This window comes from Myotis nattereri (genome assembly GCF_964212035.1).
Source record: "Myotis nattereri genome assembly, chromosome: 8".
Classification (NCBI taxonomy): domain Eukaryota; kingdom Metazoa; phylum Chordata; class Mammalia; order Chiroptera; family Vespertilionidae; genus Myotis; species Myotis nattereri.
Window position 1 is genome coordinate 62,228,601 of NC_138083.1, and position 6,000 is coordinate 62,234,600.

Sequence of the window (6,000 nt, forward strand, 5' to 3'; positions counted from 1 at the left end):
AGTAGGGAGTATGCAGAGAATAGTCAATCAATGATTCTCTCTCATCATTGATGTTTCTCTCTCTCTCTCTCTCTCTCTCTCTCTCTCTCTCTTCCTCTCTGAAATAATAAAAATATTTTTTAAATAAAATAACGTTAAGACTACTTGGCTATCTTTAAGGAGGTTAATTATATGAGCAGGTTTCCATGATCAGTTAGATTTTTTTCCCCAAATGCATTTGTAAGTAAGCAACTCGGAGCTCAGTGTGCCTTTTGCCTTCATCAAGGCCTATTTGACTACAAGGTCAGAGAACAATGGTCCTTTCAGGCCTTTCCTGAGTCCTCTCTGGACACCAGGAGCTACCACTGCAGGAATGAGGGAGAGGTCCGTGACCTATAGGAAAGTGGAATCACAGAAAAAGCATGGGGCCTTCAATTCCTACTCTGACTCTTGCTAGCCCTTTGGACAAATTCCTTACCATCTTTTAACCTCAGTTGCTCTGCTGTAAAATGGACATAAGAGCAACTAACCCATGGGCTAGCCTAAGCATAAAATGAGCAGAATGTATGTGAAACTCCTGGCATTGTGCCTGGCACTGAACGGGGAGGGACTCAGTGAACTATTCTTTCACCTCCCCACCATCCTAGTTCAGTCAGCCCTGCATAAGGACCTCAACAGCCACCCCTTTCCCTGGATTAATATGCTTCTTCCCCATCACCCCCAGTTTTCTAGCGGTGCTCCGAGCCCTTCACCCCAGCGAATCCTGCTATCCATGGTACTCAATCAAACCCATCTCCCCAACTTCAGCTAGGTATTAGAAAGGAAAAATATCTCATTGAATTGAACTACACTCAATAACTATAAGTTTAAGAATCCTCTGGGCAGTATGTAGATTTTTGAAAGAAGTTGTTCAATAACCAAGTTGAATCTCAAAGTCATTGAATTGCAGGCATAATAACTTAAATCAAAAGAAATTCTTGGGACAGTGTTAAGAGAAGCCACTCTGATGGGCAGATCCAGTCCTGCCTCCGAGCTTGCTATAAATCATCAACCACGTATTCTTGCTTTTCACATCTTCTTCTAATTTTTCTCTGAAAACTACCTCCTTCCACCCAATTTTGGTTTTCAGGGCCCAGGAGTAGAGATCCTGCAGATAAGGTTAGAGGGCACTGCTAAGACCTTGATGGTAGGGGTCACTTGTAATTCCTGCATAGTCAGGCAATATATGATCTACTCTTCTTCTGGGCAATCATTCTCCATCTTCTAGGGAAGAGATATTCCAAATGATATAATTGTTTGAATATGGATGGTCAAACCTCACCTTTCCTAGCCTGAGATATGACATCACCTGATTTTGAAGGTGAATGTATTTTATATGTGCCTATATCCCCCCACAGGTCCTAGAATTGCATTTAGTAGGCTCATTAGATGAATGCATGAGTGAATGAATAGGTGAAATTATAAAATCTGATAGGCATTACTAGTGCTCACTTCCAAGTTTCCTCTCTTCCATGTACTTAAAAGATAGGGTGGTATGACTAGTCCTAGCCAATGGACTACAAGCAGAAGTGATATGTGTTGCTTCTGGTCTGAACCATAGATGTTCATTCTCTATGCAGGATCTTCCCTTGACGAGGCCACCAGCCACCTTATCGATGGCAAATCCTCTGGTAGCCTGAGCTCCTGAGTGACTGTGTGGAATAGGTTACTCCTCCACACCTGCTGACCTGTGCTGCACATATACCATGAATAAGAAATATTCCTTTGTTGAAGGATTTTGTTCTGCAGCATACCCTAGCCCAGTGGTCGGCAAACTTATTAGTCAACAGAGCCAAATATCAACAGTACAATGATTGAAATTTCTTTTGAGAGACAAATTTTTTAAACTTAAACTATATAGGTAGGTACATTGTTATTAACTTAATTAGTGTACTCCTAAGCTGGCCTTTGCTAAAAACGTCCTCAATCTGATTGAGGTACGTTCGCTGAGGTCGACCCCTTCCAACTCTCCCATCCACACTCGTCTTGTATACTTGTTTCATCTATCTCCTTTCCGAAAACTGACTTCTGCGCATGGGCCACGAAGTTTCAATCGCACTGTATGCGCGCGCCCGCATGTGGTATTTTGTGGAAGAGCCACACTCAAGGGGCCAAAGAACCGCATGTGGCTCGCGGGCCACTGTTTGTCGACCACTGCCCTAGCCTATCCTGACTAACATAGCCAATGGTCACTTAAAGGTAAAACTAAAGGCAAAGAGGCTGTATATTTTATACTGACTAATGCTCCTGATGATATTTTCTTATCCAAACTTTGGTTGTTGTGTGATGTCAGTCTTATCAGTAAGACAGGATCTAAGGGTTAAAAGCCACTTGAGGAAGGCTACTCAACCTGTAGTCTCACTTGTGTGAGAGCTGAAGGGCATGATGCCCTTCAGTTCCACTGCTACCCTGTAAATTAGAACAAAGCAGAGTATCAGGGGAATATCTAAGATACACTGAAAAAGCTCCATGGGCCCTGACTGCTTTGGCTCAGTGCACAGAGCATCAGCCTGTGGACTGAAGGGTCCCAGGTTCGATTCTGGTCAAGGGCATGTACCTTGGTTGAGGGCACATCCCCAGTAGGGGGTATGCAGGAGGCAGCTAATTGATGTTTCTCTCTCATCGATGTTTCTAACTCTCTATCCCTCTCCCTTCCTCTCTGTAAAAAATCAATAAAATATATTTTTTGAAAAAACAGCTCCATGGTTTCATACTCACATCCTTAGAACCATATTCTCAATTGATCAGTGCACAAATGTTTAAAATTCACTTTATTTCATTTTTAGGTTTTGAAATGAGGAGTTGACATTTGCAAGGATCACACCATATGTGCCTTGTCAAGTCTGTGGCATGCTCAGTGAGGCAAACCCAGCCCCATTGCATGGTGTCATCCACTTAGCAAGCAACCTCCTGTGAGACCTTGTTTTTCATCTGTGGACAACATTTGGTCAGAGATTGCAGGCAGTATGGGTAGGTACAGGAAGAGTCCACTTTTTGGCAGTGTCTCCAAATTCACCCACCAAAAATTTCAGTTGTTTTTGGTTCCCATATTGGCAGTGAATGCCACAGGATGGGTACCATATGTTCCAGTGTTTCGGAAACCATCCCAGTTTCTAATATTTCACTTGTCTCTATAATCCATTAAAATGCCTCAGAAATTCCAATATTTTTAGTACACAAACTACAACTATCAGACAACTTCTCACACTAGGAAGCAATACAAAAATTCATTCTAGAGCCTTTACCTCAATTTTCTTGTTAAAACTAACTCCCTTTGCTTTCCTATACCAGCAAACAATATGATGATGAGGTTTATTTCCACCCCAGAAAATTACAGCCGAAAGGGCAGCATATCGAGTCACCTTGGTAGAGTATCCATTTCAGAACGTGATCTCACTGGGTTACTTAGTGCTATCAGCTGCTCTTTAGCTGAGAGGTTTCTGCTCTGCTTACATTAATTAGCATATTCCAGGGAGTTTGTTATATGAACATTTCAAGCACGAAAATATCACTTTGCTTCTGAGCCGTTTGGTCAGGAATGTGTGCTGCCTCTCAGTTCAGACAACTGACTAGTCAAGTTCAGTTTTTCCGGCTGATCGTTCTCTCTACTTCAGCATTATCCTCAGCCCAGAAGAGGACAGTGGGGCCCACAGTGAGATCTGAAGTCCACAGTGAAGGTCAACTGCAATCATTGCCATCCAGGGTTCTGTCCCAAGTGTGTGAAGCACTGCCATTAAGAATTAATCCTTAGGTTGACAGCCTGAACCCTCTTAAAATCCAAAAGCCCCAGGGAGCCCAATGCATTAAATGATGGACTATGAACCCCTGGGCGTGAGTGTGTTAGGAGCTCCTTTCCAAATGGCATCTGCAAAGAGAGAGGCCTGGAAAGAATGGAGATGGGGATTCTAGACAAGAGTGCAGCAGAGGACAGATTTTGTGGGGTGCAGAGGAAGGAGGGAAAGGACTTCTAGGTGGAGAAGGCATGGACATGAAATGCAAAGGACTAAAGGGATGGTGGAGATTTTATTCCACCAGTCACTACACAAAATGCTTTCTGTGTATTTTTGTCTGTTTTCATTCCCTCAGTGATCCTGGGAAGCAATGCGGTATGCTCACTTTACAGGTTAGGAAAACACCAGGCAAGGTGGTTAATAACTTACCCAGGATCACCATCTGGGGTGTGATGAAACCGTGACATGAACCCCAGTCTTCTTCTAAAGTGGGACTTATTGTCCAGCTCTCTAAATGGGCAGGGGCCTCAAAGCCACTTTTTAAAAATAATAGACATTTATTTCTTAGAGACTGGGAAGATCAAGATCAGAGTGCCGGCAGACTCCGTGTCTGGTGAGAGCCCTCTTCCTGGTTTACAGCCCAATCTAACGGTAACCTAACAACCCCTGTGACAAATCTTGTTGGTCCAGACTCTGAGATGGTAAACTTTAAAAAATTAGGAGATTAAAAAACATTAGAAGCTAGGAAAACAGTTTGGCAGTCTCTCAAAAATTAAATGTAGTATTATCATATGATCCAACACATTCATGTCCAGGAATATACCTAAAAGAATTGAAAACAGGGACTCAAACAGATGTTCATAGCAGGATTATTTACCATAGCCAAAAGGTAGAAACAACCCAAGTGCCCAATGAAGGATGAATAGATAAACAAAATGTGGTCTAGCTATACAATAAAATGTTATTCAGCCTCTAAAAAGAAGAAAATTCTGCCCAGCCAGCATGGCTCAGTGGTTGACCATCAATCTATGAACCAGGAGGTCACAGTTCGATTCCCTATCAGGGCACATGCCTGGGTTGTGGGCTCAGTCCCTAGTGTGGGGCATGCAGGAGGCAGCTGATCAATGATTCTCTCTCCTCATTGATGTTTCTATGTCTCTCTCCCTCTCCCTTCCTCTCTGAAATCAATAAACATATATTTAAAAATTTAAATTAAAAAAGAAAATTCTGACACATACTACAACATGGATGAACCTCGAGGTAATCATGCTAAGTGAAATAAGCCAGTCACAAAAGGACAAATTCTGTAAGGCTGTTGTCTTCACGTCTGATGCTGGAGCCCGAAGTCCATAAGGCAGACAGTCTGAAAAGGGAAGGTGGATGTAAACTGGGGGAGATCAAGAAGGCCTGTTGTTGCCTCTGTCCTTGGTGTGAGTGAGGTCAGTTAGGAACGCTCACATGAACCTTGGTGTCAGGGATTTTATTGGGGTCAGTCATGTAGGCATGGGGTGCCCTTCTGACCAACTTTAGCTACTCAGATTACAGTTTCTCTAAAATGCTACGGCATGGCCTGGGCCCCACCATAACTCACACTGTAGATAGACTCTGGTGGGCCCAGTGCCCCCAGTAAATAAAAACACTCTGATTGGGCAGGATATTCCCTGGGCTTTGAGTTAGCTCCCAGGAACCAGTCAAAGGCTAGACCTTTCTTTGAAACAGGCAAGGTTTGAACAACCCACACCTGCTGGGTCAGCCCTGTGATGCTCAGACACACATTTTTGTTCTTCAGTTTTTCAGACTCTAGTGTCCAATGTAGAGTGTAAAAGTGAAGTCCCATGGTGGCTCATGGGCAAACACTGGCCAGAGACTTCCTTAAGTTCTCATCACCTGCATTTCCTCATCTGTGAGATGACGGTAACAGTGCCCACTCTGAATTTCCTGAAAGGTGCTGTGAGAATCAAATGACACAGTGGATAACTAAGCATCATGTACTTGCTAATTCCAGAGCTAACCAGGTGTGGAATTCACACAGCCACTTAGGGATTTCTGTCTATTTAATGGCCATTTCATTTTTCGTCCCCTAACAGTTATAAAATGCTTGCTCTGTGCCAGGCACTGTGTCAAGCGCTTATGTGGATTATCTTTTTAATCCTCAAATTATTCCCTGAGGATAGTACTATTATTATCCTCTTTGAGAAGAGTGTGGTCCAGTAAGGTTACCTAAGGTTACACGTCTCATTCAATAGCAGAG